Source organism: Bos indicus, chromosome 2, assembly GCF_029378745.1.
Source record: "Bos indicus isolate NIAB-ARS_2022 breed Sahiwal x Tharparkar chromosome 2, NIAB-ARS_B.indTharparkar_mat_pri_1.0, whole genome shotgun sequence".
NCBI classification, from domain to species: Eukaryota; Metazoa; Chordata; class Mammalia; order Artiodactyla; family Bovidae; genus Bos; species Bos indicus.
Window position 1 is genome coordinate 20,196,964 of NC_091761.1, and position 24,950 is coordinate 20,221,913.

The 24,950-nt window shown below is 40.3% G+C and overlaps 3 long non-coding RNA genes across 3 annotated transcripts in view; 2 read left to right on the plus strand and 1 right to left on the minus strand.

Annotated features, from left to right (window-relative positions):
* LOC139186998 (uncharacterized) overlaps positions 1-24,950 on the minus strand; it is a 172,041-nt gene that overhangs the window by 142,036 nt on the left and 5,055 nt on the right. The window lies entirely within an intron of this gene.
* On the plus strand, positions 4,252-6,600 carry LOC139187001 (uncharacterized). Its single transcript, XR_011570699.1, has 3 exons — positions 4,252-4,921; positions 5,335-5,455; positions 6,359-6,600. It is a non-coding gene; the product is annotated as an uncharacterized lncRNA (long non-coding RNA).
* LOC139187000 (uncharacterized) lies at positions 13,425-23,489 on the plus strand. Its single transcript, XR_011570698.1, has 3 exons — positions 13,425-13,474; positions 14,428-14,500; positions 21,019-23,489. It is a non-coding gene; the product is annotated as an uncharacterized lncRNA (long non-coding RNA).

Consider the following 24,950-nt stretch of genomic DNA (forward strand, 5'->3'; position numbering starts at 1 on the left):
GACATAGACTGAAATGTCTAAATCCAGGTTTTGCCTCGAAGGGTGTGACTCTAGTTCAGGAGCTAGGACACATGCCTGAACTGTAACATAGGGTAACCCATGCTAAGTACCAAATGTCCACCACAGATAGCACACAAAATTCAAAGCCAGGAAGCCTTTGCCAAGGTTTGGGCCAGAAAGAATCATTTTCAAGGAAGAGGCAGAACTTTAACCTAATCTCTGAAGGTAAGAAGCTGGATAAGATAGCATCTCAGGATCCTTGGAATTCTAAGATTAGGATTAATAATTAATGTTAATATTAAAGAAAGGCTCTCTAATAGGTATAATAAAGGCCTCCAATGGGCTTCCCAGGTGGTGCTAGTGGTAAAGAACCCGCTTGCCAGTGCAGGAGATGTAAGAGATGCAGGTTCAATCCCTGGGTCGGGAGGAGGGCATGGCAACCCACTCCAGTATTCTTGCCTGGAGAATCTCCATGGGCAGAGGAGCCTGGCAGGTTATACAGTCCATGCGGTCGCAAAGAGTCAGACAAGACCAAAGAGACAGTATGCATGCAGGCAGGCCTCTAATAGGTATAACTACTAATACCATGGAAATTAGCAAAATTTATAAGATTGTTTTTCCAGCACAGATATTTCATGATAGTTATATTATAAATTACTTTGTTTAATCATATCATACAAGCTAACTACCTTATATGTGACTAAACAACTACCTAATTCTGGTTTAAGACATTGTTTCAAAATAAATTGAAGATGACTGTCAAAAATGATTTCTGCCAAACTTCTAGGATTTCCACTAGAACTTCCCATAATTACCTCCTCACCAGTGGTAATCCTACAGTGGCACATAGATAATTAAAACCATTATTTGGCAACTGTAAAGAATTCCTCTCTGGCCATACAACTGACCCTTTCATTTTTAAACTGGTGGACAGGGAAAAGAGAGTCAATTTAACTGTTCAGCCCTTATCAAGTGGCTTTTTTATGTTGGGCAACTTTGTTCAAAGCAAGAAGAAACAAAGGCACAAACTCGAGCTTCCCCGTGGCAAGTGGGGAAGAGATGAGTGTATTGTATTTTTTTTTTTTTTTTTTTTGGTGTCCTGCAAACCTTACAGTGTCCAGGAGAGAAGGGAGCTCCCACTGGCAATCCTCAGGGTGCAATTCAAAGTATACCAAATTTAGGATCAGAAATAGACAAAAGGCTAATTTCACATAATCGGGCCATTCTGGGTTCGCCCTGATAATGTTTGAAATGGGAAAGACTAAAAAAATAAAAAGCAAGCTGAAGCAAAATGGGAAAACACTTATTTAAATTAATGTCACACCTCATTTTCAATTAGTCTCTTGTGAACTTTGCCTCATTCCTAAACCCTTGCTTGTGTGTGCTGAAACCTGTAGGCAGCCATAAAATTAGTTTACATAAAAGCACTGATTAACATAGGCCACTTGAGGATAACAAACCAATCTTTTCATCTATTTTTCTATTCTTATTGTGAATCCTTAAAATATGCCTCATTTTAAAGCATCACTGACTCAATTTTAAAACATCGCCAGAACCTGCTTTGCTAATCTGCAAACTCGATAATTCTACCCCAAACCTCAGCGCACTCAGCAACAATTTAATAGCAAATATCTCTAGTGGGACCTCATATTACTATGATTCTATTACTTTTTATATTACAAAAAAAAGTGCTAGCACACTCTAAAGTATTATAAATAGTTCAGACCAGGCAATGCTTGTCAAAATATGTGAAAGTTTATTTTTTGCACTCAGTAACCTGGGATTTTTATCTTATATATTTATAATCCATAATGTGCCTCCCATAATTAGTATAAAATGTAGATTACTAATCAAATTCCTAGTTTCTGGGCATTTTATTTCTGTTAATATGATTACTAAGGGTGATAAGTTGCATGGTTAATAACCCAATCATGCTACTAAATGCAAATTCTAAACATATCTTAAAATAATTGCATAGATGCCAAAAATTGGCCTCTTTAATTGTATTTTTCTTAGACTGCTAAGCAGCCCTTTCTGTGATTGAGGGCATTTGTGTTTATGCTCTTTGAGGATTTTTAGTTTGAGATTTAAAAGACAGATATAAATCGGGATACTTATTTAATAATTGTTGTAATACATTTCAAATGACATAAAAGAAGTATATGTTCCCCTGTTAACCAGTAATACTTCATAGCTTGACAGAGGTCCCTGTAAAATTGTTCAACTTTCGAAGTGTTCAAGACTTTTTTGACATTATTATTGGTACAACTGGAAGTATATGGAAGTATATCAATCTGTAAACACAGAGATAATTCCACATAGAAGAGATTTCACAATGCTTGTTGCTTTTCAGCAATTTCATGCTAGCTCAATTTTTAAATTGATATTGCTCATTTCTATGACCACTCTGCTACATATTTATTTGTAATAAATGCTATGCACATCAGTAAATAAATGCACATCAGTCCTTAACAAATGATTCCCATTCTTTATGAGAGATGAATTGCAAAGTGCCGTCTTGATTATAAAGCATACCCACTATGATATTTGCACCAAACATGTAAATGCCAGCAACACAGACACTTCGATATCCTCCAGTTTGCATCCCCAAGCTCTATAAAGTGTCTCTAAGGGCTACAGGGTGATGATCTTTTAGCCCACCCGCCGCCCCTCCTCCACCCTTCACTGTTTCTCTAGCATGTTCTATCCCTTTAAATTCTCTCTCAACATTAATATCATCTGCCCTTGCTTAAGCATTTATAATGAGCTATAACTATCACAGGAACCAAAATACTCCAGCTCATTCTCTCCCTGTAGGCAGATCTGACCAGCCAGCCAAATCTTAAGGAACAGGCTTCTTGATGAAATCTGAGCCGAACAAAGGAAATTTTACATTTAACACACTAAGTGCCTCCGGAGACACAGCACGGTCCTGCTCTTGGAATGGAATTTTCCACCTTTCCAGTGAGGGAAGCATAAAACTGCCCTGGGTTTCCTTTGGCAAACCTGCAGCCCTACTCCCTTACCATTTTCATGGTAAATTGGAGACCGGGTCCTGGAGTAAGACTGATGTCACAGCAGAGCCAAGATGACAATGTTGGCTCTGACAATGAATGTTCTCTGATCCACTACTCAGGTGCCTGGCAGTGACAAAGGTCAACACACCTTTGGGGAGTTGACAAGTAGAATCACCTTCTCTTACCAATTTCCTATTCAAACAGTTTAAACTCAGAGCCCACTACTGTTCCAAAATGTGTTTGTGCCATGGGCATGGTAGTTGATATGCTTAATTCTCAGCTGCTTAGAATCATCGAGAGTTCAGCTTCTTCTTTTACAGACACAGAAAACAAGCTCCAGAGAGGTTAAGCGATTTTTCCAAAATATTGTAGCTGAGCTAGAAGCTCTTGCCTTTCTTTATAGGCTTTTTATCTTATTATTTTTTTTTAAATTTTTTGGTTGAGCCTCAGCATTCAGCACCAACTTTACTGGTTTCCTAGCTATTATGTAAACTAGACCACAAGTGACCATTGCAACAAGACTGCTGGGGCAGAGAACAGAGCGGTGTGTCCAGCTATGACTTCAGAAGTTGCCTTTAGGCTCTTGTTAATGAAAATATCTGAAGCCTGAATAAAACTTCATAATAAAAATAAAACTGTTTCACTTATGGTTAGCCTTCTCGTAGTGAGGGGCTCTAAATTCTGACTGCAAGACCAAGGATAAGTCATGTCAATTGAGATCATTATTTGTGGATAACAGTCAAGAGGCAGCACGTGGAGTAACTAACACACAGCCGAGTTTTCTCCAAGCCCGCTCGCTTGTCTATGCCTCAAAGTCTCACAGCCTGACAGTTTCTCCACCTTCTCTCTCCTCCCTGTGAAACTCCTCTGAAACATCTCCCTACTGTCCCAGGTGTGTTCTGGCTTCTTTAACCCTCCCCAGCCATTTTTATTGTATAAAATAAGTATTCTTCTGTGGGCTTCTCAAATCTGCATCTCTACTTTTAGCTTTGTGTGTGAGATATGTAATGCTACCTATGTCATCTCGAGCATAAAGAATATTTTAAAATATTCTCTAGCTTCTATAACTGAAGCTGATGTCAGTTGTGACAAGAGCTAGAATACATGCTTGGTTGTGTCATGGGCAGATTCAGAACATGACTAGAGGGTTATATTCTGCTGTCCTGGTCATCCGTGTCTACCTCCCTTGGCCCCTCCCCCCTGCCCAGTTAAACAGAGGACATTAAAAGTCATTTCCTCACACAAGTGACATCAGGAATAGTGGAAGAAAGTCATGTAGTTCCCGCAGTGAAAGAGATCAGAATCTACTGTTCATGTCAGAGGATATTTATGAACTCAGAGTCTTACTAAATACACCATGTGTATACTTCTACATGAAGGAGCTATACTGTCAAAAGCCCAGGATGGCAATATAATGGGACAACAAATGGCTCACCTTTAGGTGCTTCTTCTTAACCGTGACTGCACCTCTCCATTTTCTTGATTGCCGTCACCCTAAAGCCTCACATAGGTCTGCTCCTTTGAATTCCTTGAGGCTGAACCAGTCAAATGTTAGGCCTAGACCAGCCTGTGAGGAAGTTGCTCAGGAGCTAAGTGGCAAAGCCAGAAATTTAAAAGAAAGAAAACATTTTGATGATAAAAGGCACTTGGCTTTCTGCCTTCGGCCAATTTCCCCATTCATTAGTAACCTCTGAGCCTTCTTCATTTCTCTTCCTGTTATTTTTCTGTTTTTCAGAAACGACATCCCTCCTGACAAAAGAACTCCAAAAAACTGGTGATCTGAAGGTTGCTTTAGGTTCTGAGGACATTGCTGTTGGTGTAACTCAGCCTGATGGATGCTCTCCCACACTGATACGGGCTCACCAAGAGGAGACTCGAAGTGTTCTGTCTACAGTCTACAATAGGTGAGGATCATACATTTTAGTAAGTCTTCATTATGAAGTATTTAAAACCAAGATAAAGTCCCCAAATCTTAACTCTGCAGAAAATAAAAATCCAGAGATCCAAGTTATTGAGGTTCTGAAAAGATCTTAGAGACTATCTCATATTGTTTTATTTTAGGGCTAAGGAAACTGATGAACAAAAGGGCAAGAATCACTAGCTCTCTGAGAATTTTAGAGACTAAAATGAGAAAGACAAAGAATTAATTGGTGTCATTTTTTTTAAAAGTAACCTTTGCATAGATCTTTTTATATAAACTTCTGGTTATCGTATAATATGAATGCTATAGATCTATTCAGGAAAATAACCATACTAAGTTATAGAGAATATCTCTGTATTCTACTAATAATGACATTTCTTAAATACTGATTTGTAGGGACCAGTGGCCCCCCTAGTGAAGGTTTCTGTGCCCTCAGCATCTCGAGAGCTGGACGCAACAAGGAAGAGCTGAGGAGAACTGAGAGCCGCCCCTGTCGTGTCTGAAGGTGCTTTCTGGAGTAAGCAGCAAAATCCTAGGAAATAAACAACCTGGGTTCTAGTCTTAGATCTGCCACTGGGCAGCCTGGTCTCAGGCAAGATATCTAGTCTCTCTTGGTCTTGATTTTTCATCTATAAATTAAAAGCTTAAGATATTCCTTAGCACTTCCTTCTAGCTCTGAAATTCCCGAGTTCATTATGCTGAGCCTGAGAGCAATCACATGGTCTCCGTGTGTGTGCTCAGGGCAGATGTGGGTCCAAACAGTGCGACCAGCTTGGAGTTAAGTGGGCATAAGAAGGTTAAAGGTTTAAGCACATTGGAGTAGCAGCTGAGCAGAGGACCTCAGCTCCTGCATATTCCATACAGCCGTTGTATAGATAGGAGAGGTAGAGAGAAAGGAGTGTGTTTTTTCCAGGGGAAATCAAGAGAAACCAGAGTATTTTTTTGACACCAAAGATTAGAGACAGGTAATGGGCAGACTGCCTTGAAAGGAGACCAAATATATAACTTAAGCGGTATGCATGGCTAGAAAGCTCCGGTCAGTAAGGTCATGCCTCTGTTCCTGCGACCAGCATGGTCTGCAATTTTCAAACTTCTTTTAGCTCTGGAATCCTGTTGTGGCAGCTTCCACCACTTGAAGAACCAATTGTCATTTACTCCATCCCCGCTTCCTGCCCCTCTACACCAAGTCTCAAGTAAGCATGAGCCTTAGATGGTCATGCTTTGTCTTCAGATCCAAAGTTGAAGACTCCTATTCAGATGTTAAACACAAATGCCAGAACTAACACTCAGATGGTCCTTTGAGTGTCTTGCCAGGGCTATCTACACAGACTGGACAACCAGCTTTGGAAAGGAAGCAGCCCTGATTTAAGTGTAGGTAAATCAATGCTTAATTCTCACTCTACTTGTTGTATCAACACAGATGTAGCAGAGAACGGGAAATGAGATCCAATTGCAATGAGGAGGAAGGATGAAGATGCAACTCCTCACTGTCTCCTAACCCATTCTTGAAAGACAGCCTGGAGGAGCAGATTCCAACCAGAGGAACCCAGCTGGAACACCTAGGCAGCAGCCAGGAGATGGCAGGGCCGTTTTGTGTATGTTTTCTGTTTACTTGCTCAGTTTTTAATGAAAGAAATGTATTTTTGTTCTTTATGTGTTTTTGAAGTGTCTTAGCATTAAAAACATATGTTTTTATTTTTAGAAGAATAGACTATGAGTATTTTAATAGCAGTTCAAAAATTGAATTTGATATACTACTCCTAAGAATGGCTTCCCTGGTGGCTCAGCTGTAAAGAATCCACCTGCAATGCAGGAGATGCAAGAGATGCGGGTTTGATCCCTGGAGAAGGGAATGGCAACCCACTCCCGTATTCTTGCCTGGAAATTTCCATGGATAGAGGAGCCTAGTGGGCTACAGTCCATGGGGTCACAAAGAGTCAGACACGACTGATCACACACACACACACACACACACACACACACACACACTCCTAAGAATATACACATTTCTTTTAAAACATGATATATAAAGTAATACATATACATGTGTGAATATATATTATAAAGCAACCAGGAGAGAAAAAATAGTGAATATTGATTTTTTTTTCCCCCTAGTGAGCTATTACCTGGGAATCACAGCCAAGGTAGGACTATTTAGACCACTTTATCATTAACCTTCCTCTGTATGTAAATTCACAGACATCAGACTGTAAAATGTGCTTGCTGCATCGCCAAAGGAAACTGAATTCTGATATAAGCCCTATATTTTGAAAAGGAATGATTCTTTCTTCTTTCTAAAGTACTCCAAAACTTCTTGCAACAGCCTGTTCTACAGTTTGGTCATACTTAAAGATCATAAAGTCTTCCTGTGTCTGAAAACAGACTCTCCTGGTGCTGTCCACTGAAACTCCCTCTCTTCTGTTCCTTCCAGGGAGAAGGGAGGTTGGCTTGTGTTCTCTACAGCTCCACCTCACTGCTCAGAGCTTGTTAATTTTGTCTCTCTTCAGCCTTCTCTTCTCCAAGATAAATAACCCACCTCCTTCCCTGTGTACACAGCCTCCAATCCCTGTCATTGTTTCCTTCTTTCTATGCATGAATTCTATGCCATTTTCATACATATGTTTCAAGTTACAGACCTAAAGCGTAATGTTCAAATAAGAGCCTGATCTTTGATGAATTTATACAAAGATTAGTTCCTGGCTACAAATGATGCTCGTCTTAACAGGGCTCAGGAGAATATTGCTGTCTTAATGCCATCACTAGGTTAATGGCTTGTGTATTTCTGAAATGCCAGATCTTCTACAGCCAAGTTCATGTCAAAATATATTCTCTATCTAGCCCTTTCTCCCCAAAGGAAGTCACTGTTAATAAATTTAGATTTTAGTTCTTCCAGCAGTTTCTACATGAGCTCTAAATAAATTATCTGTTTACATCTACCTCTTTTGATTTTCGACCTTAAACACTCAGTAGCTATTGACTTCTCTACACGATGAAAGATTTCACTCATTTATATGTTTTTCTTCTCTATCTTCTCCCCAATTTAATTCACAAAGTTTTAGTTCTTCAGTTAGGTAGATGGATAACTTATCTGCATGTATAACATAGTTATCTCTCCATTTCTAGATCTAGCAGCTTTAGAAAATATTTATTTACATTAGCACACCTCTCCACCTCCAGACTTCTGTCAGGGTATAGCTTTTATGCTGTTAAGGGTTATAATATTTACATTGTTTTATAAATATTATTAATTCTGATATTATCATACAAATAGTATTTGTTACAGATGCAAGAAAACAGAAATTAATCTATGTCACCAAAATCATGCTATGCAAAAATAGAGTATTCTAAGCATCACAGTCAAATGAATTCTCTATTCTTAAACTCCACCAAACCCTCAAAATCATGCCACATCTTAGTTTACTTCTTGTTTGATTCCTGGATTTTGAGGCAGTTCTATACATACTATTACTGTTTGCAAGCAGTGGAAGCTGATTAACTTAACAAATGCATTGGAAGGATATAGAAAGAAAGTGAAAGTGAAGTCGCTCAGTCGTGTCCGACTCTTTGCGACCCCATGGATTGTAGCCTATCAGGGTCCTCCATCCATGGGATTTCCCAAGCAAGAGTGCTGGACTGGATTGCCTTTTCCTTCTCCAGGGGATCTTCCCAATGCAGGAATCGAACCCAGGTCTTCTGCATTGCAGGCAGACGCTTTACCGTCTGAGCCACCAAGGAAGCCCTGGAAGGATATAGGTAATTCTCAAAACCAAAGGAAAGGCTAGGAACGAATCAGGTACAGATTTTCAGGATATTAGACTATAAAACGAGAAAGAGATCCCGCTCATTCTTAAAAAAGAGCCCCTGACTGGTCTATTTTGGATCACAAGCTAGGATGGGGAGGGGAGGGAACTTGATTGACACCCCCATCAAGGTTGCATGCAATGGTGAAGGGTAGTTCTCAAAAATAAAATCAAGTTGCTGTCACCAGATCAAGCTGAGTAGACCTAACAACAGTGTTTATCACATACAATACATACATTAGTGCTTGTCACATTTTAATTAGTAAATAATTTGAGTAGTTACCTGTTTGACATTGTCCTTTCCCACTAGACCTTGTTCCACAAGGAGAGGTTACATATATTATTTATTTTCTTAATCCACATGCCTAGCACAGCATATGGCACATAGAACACTTATTAAATATTTGTTGAATACTGTTTTTTTAAAAAAAGAAGTCCCAAGGATCTCTGGGATATACTTCATAGACTACCTGTATTCGTTTACTTTACTAGAAAATATTTTCAGATGGCTGAATTGCAATATTAAAGAAGGGGTTACTCTTTCCAATGGTATAATATAATGGAGGCATGCACCTTAAGTTTTCTGTTACAAGTATTGCCTTTTGAAAGAAAAGTACCTCTCAAAACTTGCCGATAGTGGCAGAATCCCATGATCTTACATGTTGCCCAAACAACTAATGTTTTAATTGTTCAGTTTCAACTGAAGAACTTATCCAAAGAACTGGCTGGCAATTTGAATGTTAATTTTTCATTCAGGATCTCACAACCTGTGGATCCCTGCAGCCAGGATTCGACACAGTAATATTTAAGATCTAATCTAATATTTCCTTTGTAAAGCTCCCCATTCACCCAAGGAATGCACCCTTTTCCCCACTCTTCTCTATGTCACTTCACACACTTCATCACCACTGAGGGAGAGTTATTTGTGGAGGCACAGTGGTAAAGAATCTGCCTGCTAATCCAAGAGACACATGTTAGATCCATGGGTGAGGAAGATCCCTGTGAGTAGGAAAGACAAACCACTCCAATCTTCTTGCCTGGAAAGTTCCATGGACAGAGGAGCCTGGCAGGCTACAGTCCGTGTGTCACAAAGTCAAACACAACTGAGCAGGCATGCACATGTGTTTGTTTATGTACCTGCCTCTCCATCTAAACCGCAAGTCCTATAAAAGAAGAAAGCGTGTATGATTCACCTTTGTATTGCCAGTGCCTACGAAATAGGAAGCACTTATTAAATATTTATTGAATCTAAGGGCTTCCTCGATAGCTCAGCGGGTAAAGAATCTGCCTGCAATGCAGAAGACACAGATTTGGGTTCCATCCCTGGGTCGGGAGGATCCCCTGGATCCCCTGGCAACCCACTCCAGTATTCTTGCCTGGAAAAACGCCATGGAGCCTGGTGGACTACAGTCCGTAAGGGTTGGAAAGAGTTGGACGTGACTGAGCGACTAAGCACACAGGGAACCATCCTGCAGGCTGCGTGATTCAGCAAAAATACCAAAAACACTGAATCTCAATAATCAGCCTAAATACAGTCTTTGACAAAGAAGTATAATGAGTTCAAAGAAAACCAGTTCAGGCTCTAAAGAGAGAAGATTTTATCTTCATCTAAGATCAGAAAAAGAAAAGAAGGAACAGAACGGAGGGAGGGAGGGAAGGAGGGAGAGAAGGAAGCAGAGTGTTAGTGCTCTAAGCTGTAGAGACATTTTAAGTTATTTTTCAAGTGAACCCATTTATGGCTTGATTATAGGGCTTTAATATCTCTCAATCATACGGTAACAAATGAAACAATTAAGAATGCAGAAATGATCCTTTCCAGAGTTTTCATTCTTATATATCAATCAAGGAGAATGTTAATGGGGAGGTTTCAGTGGGAGTCAGTAATTCCTTACCAATTTCAGAAATTTGGTTTCACTTTCAGAGGCTGTTGGTGGCCACACTTGCGAAATCAAAACTGTAATTCATCTCCAGACAATAACTAATTATTACTAATTACTAAGAAATAAGTCAACAAAGATATTTTCCTGTTTACATTCTTATCAGATTGTATCAGAACCATCTGTTTTCAAGTTTGTTGTTGCGGGGGTTTTTTTAATCCCCTGGGATAAATACTCCACATTGTTCTCAGAATATATGCATGCAAAACTGCCTCTTGCTGCACAGCTGCAACATTCACTGAAACATTTGGGGAGGGAAAAAACACATATTCTTCTGGGAAAGAAAATGAAAAGAAGTAGAGGATCTCACTGAACTGACTCTATCTTCAAACAAGGATACGCGGGGGTCTGTGCCATTCCTAACCACCATCTCCTCATTCGGATGGGTGACTATTGATTTTGCTAACAGTACATAATGTGGAATTTTAGACACTAAAATAACTCCAACCTAGAAAATACAGTAAAAGTCTCCACTAACACAGAAAGATTCTACAAATTTAGAACAATATGTGATCTCTTTGTTCTGTTGTTCATCGGTGCCTATCTCCTGTGATGCAAGCAATAAATTTCCCTTCTTTGAAAAGAAGAAGAATTTCTCTATTGCCAAGGAAGCAAGAGTGGGAGATTTAAACTGTGGTACTGACAAAGTTGCGGCATGGCTTTGTGCCAGCAATTAACCTTTGGTGTCTCAGTTACTTCATCTGTAAAATAGGGATAAGGGCTTTGCACAGGTGTGTGATGCCTGGACTAATTAGCATAATTATCATTATTGATGGGAAACTAATGTTGGTCACTGATTTCACTTCTTATGTTAACACCCGGGAATCACTTTTATCTCCTCTACACTGAATCATTTTTTGAGGAGTCTGTAAAAAAAAAAAAAAAAAAAAAGATAAGTGATGACAATAGCCAAAAACAGAGGCTGGCACAACACAGTTAAAATGAACCATCTCCATACAGGTGCAGAGCCTTCAGGACTATCTTTTGATCTTTTGTATTTATCACTTAGATGTTTTTTAAACTTAGACTGAGCATGTAAACTATGAAAATACAAGGAAACTTTTCAAGGCCCACACTGAACTGGTAAATTGCACTGCAGCAAAAGGCTTTCCAGTTCATTGGCAGGTAATTTATGACAGTACTAGAGTGGTTTAGGCTTGAGCCATACAAAGTAATCAAAGTCAAGTAAAAGTATGCACTGAAGACATTGCTCATTTAACATCTAATACTGGAAGCTCAGCTTGTAAAGAATCTGCCTGCAATGCAGCAGACCCCAGTTAGATTCCTGGCTCTGGAAGATCCCCTGGAGAAGGGATAGGCTACCCACTCCAGTATTCTTGGGCTTCCCTGGTGGCTCAGATGGTAAAGAATATGGCTGGAATGTGGGAGACCTGGGTTTGATCCCTGGATTGGGAAGATCCCCTGGAGGAGAGCATTGAAACCCACTTCAGTATTCTTGCCTGGAGAATCCCCTTGGACAGAGGAGCCTGGCAGGGTACAGTCCATGGGGTTGCAAAGAGTCAGACACAACTGAGCGACTAAGCACAGCCCAGCACCCTCACTTCCATGTACATATCTGCCCTGCAAGAACCGCAGCTCAAGTAGCCAGGGGACCAGGACAGACAACAGAAGTACAGGAGATGCCAACTTCACCAGAGTGGGAGCATCAGCGCTGGGTACAGTAGGGCATCCTTACATCAGAGCACAGGCAATGACTCATGAGTCAATGAGGAAGACAGAGGCCAGAGAATGGGGACTCTCCCCTTGCTCATCTAGGACTCTTAAGTGCTCTATTTCCAAAGTCAGGGTGAAATATCTGCTTTAAAAAAAATCGTACACGCGGCTATACTTAAAATGGATAACCAACAAGGACTTCCTGTATAGCACATGGAACTCTGTTCAATGTTATGTGGCAGACTGGATGGGAGGCGAATTTGGGGGAGAATGGATACATGTATATGTATGGCTGAGTCCCTTCACTGTCTCCTGAAACTATCTGGGGGAGAATGGATACATGTATACGTATGGCTGAGTCCCTTCACTGTCTCCTGAAACTATGACAACATTATTAGTAGGCTATACCCCAATACAAAATAAGTTTGTTTGTTTTTTTAAGTTACCTTCACATGTTGGCAAAAATGGCAGTGAACCATAAAGGGAAACATAAAAGATGGAAGTGCTCTTCTCATCAGTGACTCAATACTGTAACCTCTGCATCCTTTAGTGGAGACATGTGATACTTGCAGATTCAAAACCTCCCCAGGGCTTCTCATACTCAGCGATTTTTCTCCCAGGAGTTCACTCTTTTCTTGAACTGAGTAGACATCAAGCCCTAAATATCTGATGGTTCCCAAGAAATTAGCTTCTTGACAAATCGTCAGCACTAAGGACTCTGTCCCTTTCCTCCATACTTGTCTCAAAATTACAGACAACAACTTCCAAATGGAAACAGAGCTGTTACCACGTTCATATGATCCTCACCTATTACATGAAATGCAACAATTAGCATTTCTAGCAGAATTGAAACTGCTAACACAACTTCTCTCTGTCCTACACCATTAAACTTGATTAGAAATCCCTTCACGATTAACATTCATCTCGCTGTATCGTGCTTGAAGGTTAATAATATCCACCATCTCCTGAGAGAGGGGGAGGGGAGGTATATGTGCCAAGGAGAAAGGCCGCCGGGAGAGGCAATTCCCCCTTCCGTCCACTAGAGGGGGGCTCCGCGGGGCCGGCGGGAGGAAGGCAGAGACACCGACACACAGCATCCCGTCCTGCTGGCCTGCTCTTCAGTTGGTAAGAAGCAACATTAGTATTCATCGTTCTCTACTTCTCACCTCTGTCGATTTTAACTTCTCATAAAGCCCCTTCAGAAATGCCGGATGGCCGTGCTGGCTTGGGGGCGGCGGGCGTGGAATCAACCAGCATCTTAAAACAATATCCAGTCTAATTCTTCTAAATCAACACTGCGTGACATAAATACATAACCTGTGTGAACAGATCCTAAGTTTAAACCCCCCATAGATTCTGTAGCAATATGTGTACACTGCAGATGTAGCTATGGAGGGGGCAGTGGGTGTAAGTTCTCTGGGAGAACACCTCCATTGTATATAACGCATAAAGAAATGTCCCCAGCCCTGAGCACACCGGCTGTTTCTGCTTATGGGGCTGAGTTATCCATGAAACGCAATAGGACATTTTGTACTAAGTAGAGTACTTGATGGACTTTTTTAGACCTACTCCCCTATGCAGGTTTGTATAATTAAGGAAGAAACAGACGCTTTAGCAATGAAAGACAAACCTTCAATTTTCCCTTCGTCAAAATATGTTATGTTCTAAGAAAGAAGGGGTGGGGCAAGCGCCTGTTTGGGGGGACTCCACCTAGATGGCAAGGCAAAATATAATACCTTTTTCTATCTGTAATAGTGTTCAGTGCAGCGAACTCTTTTTCTTGTTACAGTACAGTAAATGGGGTGTTTAATTTGGGATTCAATGTAGTCCAGTGTCAAAGTGCAGCAGTTTTATTACAGAAATACAATTTTATTGGAGGCTGAAGATTTAATTTCCACCTTACGTCGAGAGCTATAAACGGTGTGCCTATTTTACATTTTGCATAGCATTTGGTATGTGTAATTCTTCGTCTAATTTTAGAGTTTCAAAAGGTGGAAGAGTCACAATATGTAGATTCAAATTCTTCAACATTTCAGCCAGAAATGCCATTTTAAAATGAGCAATTTTCTGTGTTTTAGGCATGGATTTGAAATTACTCCTTTCCTCCCGATTGAATTCTGTACCACATGCTCTCCAGTCCTTCCTAATGAGGTGAGCCACGAAGTTACCCAAGGAACACCCTTGGGTTGGAACAAATGCTTTCTTTGTTTAAATTTGTCTACTGGTTGGTATTGTACTTAAAAGTAAGATGATCGGGTGATATGGAGAGTTTGCCTTCTATTCTGCTTCCTGTCTGTCAGGGTCACACGTTATGTATGTTCTGATGGATGCATTTGGAATAAAATAACTTGTAAATATGTTAGAAGGATTGAATTTGAAAGAAATAATAAAGTGTTAACTGTAAAGCTATATCAACATTGAAATCCAAATTTGGGGGATGTGTTATTGTTCTGCATCAAATATATTTATTGCCACACACACACACACACACACACATACACTCGCGTAGATGCTGCCTTTCCATCTGTTCGCCCTTTACAGCATTAGTTCTCATCGACATTTCATACCTTCCCTTTACCACCAGGTGGAGCCCTTTGTTTATGGACATCTGTCCATTTCCTTTTTCTCGAAGATGCTACCAGATAAATAGCTCCGGAGTTAAAATACTGTTGCAAACACGAAGATTTAACACCCACAGATAAAAAAGTAAGGCTTTTTTCAGACATTGGTATAATAAACCTTGCCGTAAGAGTCCTCCTGCTTCTAGATTTAATAGCTTTACACACTCCTATTTACAATTTCTCCACACCAAACAGAAATAATACTGTTGTGTGTGCCATAAACAGTGTTGCTGCAGGTCTGTTTTATGTAGCACCATTGTTTTTATAATCTCAATGTTTGGAAATTTCAGTCAAATGGCAAAAAAAAAATGCTATCCCCCTGTTTTTCTCAGTCTTAAAAATATACACCTCATTGAGAAGAAAATGTTTTCCTTCAGACAAAAGAGAGTGGTGATTCAGCTGTAGGCAATACAGAGCAATGTCACATTCTTCTCTCAGTCAAATTTATCTCTCTTCTATTTGAGATCCAGTAAAAGGTAAGTCAAAATCTATCTTACCTTTGGTTCTATTTAGGAGCTAGTTCATAATGGATACTAGAAGCAAAGCTTAATTATTATATTGCTCAATTATTTGAATATTTTTATTTTAAGAAATTAATCAAAGATCTTTTCATGAACAAAAGACAGAAAAAGGTAAGAAAAATTTAGAAGCCGGATTTGCATGTGCAAATAACTGTGGAATGAGCTCACCTAAACTTGCTTGCCAATGACCTCAACCTTGATCTGGAAAGATCATTTATTCACAAGTAAAACATTCATATTCTCTATGCTCACACTGTCTTGGATCTTTTCTCAAGGTATATTTCTAACTGGGACGTTAGTCTATGCATAATATCTGCATTTACCAACACCATGGAGTTACGACGTGTTTAACTGAAACATCATTTCTGTTACATTTTTAAAATTTTAACCAGGATTTACTCTCTTTGTATCAAATGTATCTAAAATTTTTCTTGAGCATCTGCAGAGCAGTAAGGAGAGGAAGATCTGTGTATGCTTTATTGAATCCGTGCCTGAGCGTGGGAAATGTGGCTTTTCTCTCTTACACGAACTGGTTATGTGATCCGAGATGGGAGGCTGTCTGCAAAGAAGCCCTCATACAACAAAATGCTGGAACCACCATTTTGCTATCCGCTTGCACACAATGAAAGGGTGGCATAGAAAACAATTAGCACGTTTGCCCACGAGAGTTGCCTATGAAAGTATTCTACTCTCTGATCCAAATATTGAGCTTTTAAAAATGTGATTACTAAGGGGCTAAAGATATTCATCTTCTTTAAATGTATAAAACCTGTGTGGGAGGGTGGGTGGATGTCATACTGGAAGCATCTGCTGTGTACATTCAACTGAACGATGGAAAGAACTCGTCAAAAATGCACACTTATTTCGCAAACTGAAATAAAAGCCCAGATCCTGAGAACTGCTCCTGACAGCTCACAAAAGCCGTTAACGGGTGAATTTGGCCTTGATGCCTCCTTTCATTTTAGCGTTCACGGCATGCAAATGACAGTGAGGAGATTTAAGGGAGGTTTTTTCCTTAAAAAAAAAAATCCTGTAAAAATTAAAAACAGGCCCACATTTGACTCTCACCTGGAACACCCCACACTCTTATTTTTTTAGGGGAGCAAAAAAACAAAACAAGAACCCAGGGTCCCTTCCTCTTCCACTTCTGCTCTTATTTTTAATCATTAAAAATGCTGCTTTGGCTGCATTTAAGTGTGGAAATTCTCATTTTTCTGCAGTGCTTCAGACTTCCATAGACTCCTTGGAGACACAGTGAGGAGCTAACCACACAGGGGAAATAGGGATTTTCGTGGTTAAAAAAACTGCAGTGTGTTTGGTAATTTTCCACAAGGAGTCAAAGTTACGAGTAGCTTTTTTCTTTTAAACATAATAACTTGAGCACTTAGTGTAGAGTTGCAGGTGTGAAATTTTTAAACTCATTGAAAGGTCTTACAAAATTTAACTTGTCTCCTTTTAATAAATATTTCCGGTATTTTCAAGTGTATAATAGGTAGGTCACACACACACAGACAGAATTATAAAAGCCTACTGTCTATCAATAGAATATAGCCCTGGAGGACCCACCAGCGGGTTATGTAATATGTGACATAGACCACCAGGGGCTGAACTGAAACCACTTAATACTTTTTTCATGGGATCATTAGTTAGAGTGAATCAAGGTACCTAAGAGAAAAGATGAGGAGTTTGACCTGGCTTGTTAATTTGCATGCCTTCACTTTCACTCTTTGTTGCATTGGATTAAATATGAATATTCAATTTTATTATTTAAACATACTGTCACCCAGATATAGCACACTACTTTTCATATTTTTAATAATTCATCATGTAGTATATTGTGATTACTATTTACAGTTGGTTTTCAATAAATACAAAAAGTCTTGTGAAAAAATGCAATTTAAATGTAAAGCTAAAGAGAAGTTATTAATTTTTTCCCCCTGCTGTACTTTAGGAGGTAAAATCAATTATTTTGTTTTGATATTTAGAGCTTAAATTTAAATCTGCCTCCAACCAAGATGAGTGGGTCTGGGGCTCACAGAGTCAGCTTGCCTGTGTTCTTGACCTTGTGCTGACAAGGGAAGAGCAAAGAGCTACTTTACAGTTTGGGAGATGGGTCTAGACTTTTATGTGCACTGCTCTCAGTTGCCCTGTGTACCTTAAATCAATCCAATCCAATACATTTAGGATTGTGGTTGAGAAATAAATGTCATGTCAGTAACCATCAACAAGATATCAGAAGAAAGAGTATGTAATCGTTTAGTCCAAAAATTAAGTTTCATGTTTTTAATTGGTGTCATATCCTGTCTTAAGTCTATGGTGCTTAAATCAAAGGCCACCACATTAACCTGGAAAGGAAACATAATAACAACCCCTTTCATCCCCTGGCTCAAATATTTCTTTGCTCAACCCTCATTTTTGTTAAAAACACTTTCAGGCAAAGATCACAGGAAACAGTAAACATGGCAACACCATGAAAATAATTTTCTGATGCGCTATTTCTCTCCGTGTTCAAAGAGTGAGTTGTCCAGGGTGCAGAGGAACCTGCTGCATCATTAAACCCTATGCCGACGAAAACAGCCATTCTTCCAGCAAAGGGGATACCCCTCCTCATTTCATAAATCTTGTTTCCAACTAGACTGAAGCCAGGACTTGACTCTCGCTCACATCAAGAAACTGGTGAATCACGGTAATACGTTCAAAGGGAATCAGGAGTGGCCAACAACTGCTTCAGGGGCAGGGATGCAGCCAGATATCTGGCTGGGCTGCTCTACTAACCATCATGACTGCAGATGGTCTTGGGTCCTCTCCATCCAAACAGGGAAAGACACACGGATAGACACCAATACCACTGATCATCAGTGCAAAGCGAAAACCATGATCAAGATTTCAGATGTTGAGTTGGCCAACTTCTCCCCTATCTTCCCTCCCTCCCACCTTTCCTGCCCCTCTTTCCCAAATAAGAAGCTTGTTAGTGGTTGAGGGCCCAACAGGAAATGTTTACACCCGGTGCCAAATGCTAATCCTTCACTGAGGCCTTCCATATATTTAAAGGTTTCAGTTATGGAGGCAAAAGGGATTCCAATAGAAATTTCTTAGGGAATATGGAGATTTAATAATTTGGCTAAGTGTAAATTACATTCATTGGACTTCCTCTTTAATTAAGGATTACCTTAAAAGAGCACATTTCAAAGAGAGTGGAAAATTTTTTAAATTATCACTTATGCAATAACCAACATGAAACTTTAAATATATGTTTGGGATGTTGGAGGGGGGATATAAGTAAATTCTCTTAGTTGGTTATATAACATTCCTTAATCTATTTAGACACATATATTTCCTCATATCCACAAATTCATATTTTATTGTCCTGTAATATTTTTTAGAACTGGATTTGGCATGCATTTGTGATTCATAAACCACAGATATCAAACCCTTCTAATCTGAATGTGGATAAAGGATTCTGGGGAAAACTCAGTAAAATTGTCTGACTGTTTAAAACCAGCTTGAATTTTAAATTTAATTAATTGAATTAAATTAATGGTATTAAGTATTTGCAAATTTAATAGAACCATATTCAACATATTTATTATTTTCGTATCAGTGGATTTCTCAGTGCCATGAACTGTTTTGCAGTTTTCCTAGCATCTCTTAGAGTAACTGAAAATTATATCCTTTCAAGCAAACTCCCCTTTTATGAAATGTTTAGAAACATGTTTAGATTTAATATTTCGAATACATTTCCCTTTTGTGACCTTCTTCTCTAGGGCTCCTATAGTGGTCCTAAACCCATTTTGAGGTCTCAGCTTTCTCAATAAATATGTCAAAACCAGAGGTCTTTCAAAGAAGCTGCTGGGAACACAGAGGCCCTTCCTGCACGGCCAGTCTGACGAGGTCCTGGGTCTCCATTCCAAACCGGCTTCGTGTGGACACACACAGCTTCCAAGCAGAGAAGCATCTCGTGTGCTTTCCTGGAAACAACACTTCCAGAAAATATGCTGACCAAGAAGAAACAGCAGGGGTGACAGAAGTGGTCAGAGCGCTCGCAACATCTTAACAAGCACTAATTAAATGCCTTGCTTTTAAAACAGGGCTTAAGAAAGCCAAATACAATAACTTCTTACATATGGTTTTAGGAGCTAACAAGACCTGTAGGAAATGGTGCAGTCATTAGATCAGTGTCTCCAAAGTCTCCTACAGCCATTAGTGACTAGGTGCTGTGCACTTTAGGGAGAAATGATGAGAATCTGTCTGATGTGAAGCTGATTATTTTTTTTTCCCCTCATTTGTCTCTGAAGGGAATTTTGCATCTGTGTTAATGCACTACGCAGTCAATTACTGAAACGGCCAGTCAATTGAATATAAAAAGAGCATTAGCAGCCTTGAAATCTATATTTCTGATGAGGTACAAAGCCAGGCTGAAAAAGAATTGTGAATACCAACAGTGACGTCAGGAACCGTGTTTTATGATATCGATAGCCTCCAGTTTCAATACATAGTGGGTATTTGATAATCATTTGATTATTTACTGAACAAATATTCTTTCGGTGATTATGCTATTCCAGACATAGGCTAAGTTTTAGAGATACAGTAGTCAAGAAGACAGACAAGGCATCTTTTGGAATATACAGACTGTGTGAAAATATTTAAGGACTGGATTGGCAGATAGGCAAATAAATCTGAAAGAAAAGTGCTTCTTGGATACACATCTGATGTTACTTTAGGATGAGACCCATGGGCTGAATTTATGCAAAGAAATGCAAAGCCAGATCCCCAGCTGAGATGACTGGAGACTGGCAGTCTGAGCTCCTGGGGATGGAGCAGCCAGAGTTAAGTGAGTTTGCCAGGATCCTAGAACCTGTTCGAGGTCACTATTAGCCACTAGCATTCTTGGGAGAATATGAAGAAATGCTTCTGCTAATAAAGGAAAATACAGGCCTAATACTTAAAAAAATTTTTTTTTTTTACTTTGAAGTATGACTAAAAGACTAAAAGGTGGTTTTATATCTGTTTGACTCTTATTAAGAAGGGACAAGGGACCTCTTGTTTCCATGTATTGGTATAATACCTCTCGGGAAGATACTGGCCCCAAACTGCCTTTCACTCAGGCTGATTTCTTGAGCTCCTTGCTGGCTTAAAAAAAAAAATCCTGTTCCCATTTGCCTTTTATTCAGGCGGTTAATATTGCTGTTCTACCCCTTATCTGTACTCTGATGCAAACTGGGCTTCAGCAGCAAGATGACTATGAGAACAGGTCACTGAGGCTTGGTGAAGGGGCTGGAGATGGTCAAGCCTGCTCTTTCTAGAGCAGCTGGCTGAGTGCTTTGGGGCTGGAACACACACTGAACTGGAGGCTGTGTCACAGGAGCCTTAGGTAAGGCTGTGGTGGGGACCATGACTCAATCTAGCCACGCCACTGCAGAGGCCGATGAGAGGACATCAGAGTGGGAGAAAAAGCTTGCTAACCTGGGTGTTTTCCATAAAAGAACTAGTTGACTGAATTTTTCTTTTCCAATTGGTTGCTTTGCAGTTTAATGAAAAGGAATTTCTGAATGACTGGGTTGAGAATCTAGCACCTGACCCCACAGAAACCCTTGTCCCAAGTCACTCTTGTTTATCAACACTATTCACCAACCACCACCACAACCCTTCACAAAGGAAGAATCCTCACTGGATGTGATGCGGTTCATTTCATACATTTACTCAACAAATGTGTACTAAGAAGCCCTTCAAGTGGAACAGCTCTAGATGAGCAAGTTGGTAGGGGAGAAAAAGACTATCGAAGGAGGTATAAGGGTAAAAATCATTGAAGTTGTAGCATTAGGAATATAAGCTTCAGCCTTGGGAGACTCCAGATGCTAAAGGAAGCAAGTCCGCTTTTCTCTAGTGCCACGGGCTAGGACAGACTGTTTTTGGTAATGCAGCTGATGAAGATGACGAGCTGATGATGGAGGAGACGGTGGTGACCAGCCAGAAGGTGATCACTGGAGCTGCAAACAATTCTTTATATTTAGTTTATTATTTAACTGGCACACAAACCTGTTAAGTAGGAAACTGAGACTCAAAGAGGTTAAGTAACACCTAGTTTTCAATAAATGGGAGAATGTGGATTCCAACTTCAGTCATCTGCTTCTGAAGCCCCCGGGACTATATGGCCTCTCTCACATGGTCTAATGGCTTATATTTGTGAGGCCATTTAATTTTCAAGTCAAAATTTGGTGATTTTCATTCACACATGTGAGAGTTGCATGACTATTTTTGAAACCAGATCTGGAAGCCCATTAAGATAGTCTTTTAAATACCTATTTAAATGCAACAGTCACAAGTGCGGTCTAAATACGAGTAATATTTGACGGGCTCCAAATCTCATTCTTCATATTCTCTTTATATCAGACCTCTTCAAGAGGTGCCACAGATATCATGCTTCAGATCCAAAAGGTGCTGCTCTCGAGGGCATTATGCTATGTGAAATGAGTCAGAGAAAGACAATACTGTATGATCTCACTTATACGTGGAATCTAAAAAATAACAAACTCAAAACAGAGATCAGATTTGCACTTGCCAGAGACAGGGGCAGTGGGTGAGGGGATTGGGTGAAAATGGTCCAAAGTTACAGTTACTTGCAGTTGTAAGATCCATAAGCCCTAGGGATGCAACGTACAGCATGCTGACTACAGTTAACAGTACAGTATCGTATATTCAGGCATGGCTAAGAGTAGATCTTAAAAGGTTCTCATCACAAGGGAAACAAATTGTAATTATATGAGGTGATGAATGTTAACTAATCTTTTTTTTGGTAGTCATTTTGCAATATGCAAATTTGCAAACATGCAATTTGCATTATATTGCATAATTTGAATTTAGACAATGTTATATGTCAATTCTATCTCAATAGAACTGGGGAGGGGAAGGTTGCCCTTTCCTCTGTGGACAGTATTGTCCCAAAGCTGGCCCTGTGGCCACTGTGGCAGTCATGGAGTCCACACACGTGACGCTTAGCAAGGAATGTCCTCAGAGGTCCGGACCCCGGCAGCGATTGAGGGAGAATGGGGAGGAAAGGCAAAGCGAGCAAAGCACAGGGTGAAAGAGAGAGAGAGAGAACCCTGCTCGCCTGTCTTCCTCTCCAGTCCCCAGAGCCAGCACCACAGTCACCTCATAAACAGCCATTTGTCACCGCCTCCTGGCTGGCCTCCTCCACCAGAGGCTGGCCTTGTCCCAAGCCTCTCAGCAGAGAGCTGCTCCCAGAAGGGGGCAAATGAGGTGTGTGGAGACAGAAGACCCAGAAGTCTTGGCTTCTGAAACATTTAAACTCGGGCAAGCCATGTGCCTCTCTGGGTCCTTCTGTTTCTTCCTCTGTGAAATGAAATAATGAGCAGGTGCCCTGCACCAAGTTGTAAATAGCTAATGAGATCATGTATTTTCAATAGCTTCACTGAGTTGTAATTGGCATATAAATAAACTGCATGTATTTGAGAAATAATGCATTTGAGAGAGCACTTGTATGGAATCTAGAAAGGTGGTACCGATGATTCTAAACGCAGGGCAGCAAGGAGACACAGACATAAAGAACAGACAGAAAAACACCAATACAGTATACTAACGCATATATATGGAATTTAGAAAGATGGTAACAATAACCCCCTGTGTACGAGACAGCAAAAGAGACACTGAGTATAGAACAGTCTTATGGACTCTGTTGGAGAGGGAGAGGGTGGGAATATTTGGGAGAATGGCATTGTAAAATGTGTAATATCATGTATGAAACAAGTTGCCAGTCCAGGTTCGATGCACAATACTGGATGCTTGGGGCTGGTGCACTGGGATGACCCAGAGGGATGGTATGGGGAGGGAGGAGGGAGAAGGGTTCAGGATGGGGAGCACATGTATACCTGTGGCGGATTCATTTCAATGTTTGGCAAAACTAATACAATATTGTAAAGTTTAAAAATAAAATAAAATTAAGATAATGAAAAAAAAAAAAAGAACAGACTTTCGCACTCAGTGGGAGAAGGAGAGGGTGGGATGATTTGAGAGAACAGCATGGAAACATACACACTACCATATGTAAAATAGATGACCAGTGTGAGGTTGATGTATGAAGCAGGGCACCCAAAGCCGGTGTTCTGTGATAACCTGGTGGGATAAGGTGGGGAGAGAGGGAGGGATAGGGATTCAGGATGTAGGGGGACACATATATACCTGTGACTGATTCATATTGACGTATGGCAAAAACCATCACAATATTATAAAGCAATTATCCCCTAATTAAAATAATTTTTTTTAAAAGGAAGAGCACTTATAAACCACAAAACTTTCTTCTCTACCAGGCTCAGAATCTGCCAGCAGCACCTTAATTTTTTAACTCCGTTGAGCACTGAGGCTGCACCTTCTACCAATCACTGACCTAGGTACTAAGGATATTTCTGCGAGCAAGATAGACAAGGTTCACAGTCCTCCACCCCACCTGCCCCCAAGAGAGCTCTCCCAGGTCGATGTTATTCTCCTGTGAGAGTCATCCTTCCCTAAGCAACACCCCCAGCCCCAGTTCTCTCTCCCAGGACATCTCTTTCTATTCCTATTAACTAATTATCCTATCCCTCTTTTCCCCTGCAGCACTTGTAGGCTGTTTCCTATCATTTTATTTATTTGTGTGTTTATGTATTTATTTATTGGTTTTGTTTTGACCTCACTGCCCAACATGGCATGTGGGGTCTTAGTTCCCTGACCAAGGGTTGAACCCACAACCTCTGCAGTGGAAGCAGAATCTTAACTACTGGACTGCCAGGGAAGTCCCCTGTTTCATGTAATTTCATGTTGCAAAATTCTCACAGATGTAAGCATCATACAGGGATCTACCTTTGCCATATCCTCAAAACCCAGAATAGACATATGAAATAGTTCTTGATTTCAAGAGTCTATCAGAAAGGCAGGGCATGTGTGAGAAACTTGCTGAGGTAACAGAGCCCGTCATTGCCCCTCCACGTCACCTGCAGCCATGGACTGGTCAGTCCTACTGGGAGGATGGCACTAGCCAAGACAGACTGCTTCGCGGATTGTCCAAAGCCGACCCCAGGGGAAGCCACGCTCAAGGACATCTTCCTGCCGCCAGCAAAAGCGAGAGGAGTGTCTCCTAGCAACCAGATTCCAGTGGCTTCCTGTCCTCACAGCCTGCCCTGGGGGCTCACTGCTTTGTTGCCTTGAGGTTTGCATTTGGGCATTGCTGATCATCGCATTCACTCTCGACTGCGGAACTATAGGAATAAGACCTGATCTGCCGGCTAGCTGACTAATCTAGAGCTGAGAACCATCTCATTCATAAGATGCTTTCAGCAATCACATAATTTTCAGGGAACAGAATGTGTGCTCTTAGCTTAAAAAGGGCGCATACATGTTTTTCAAGATTTTATTTATATCAGAGCAGTTAGTTTGAAAGCTACATAAGAAGGAAAAGTGTATATCCTT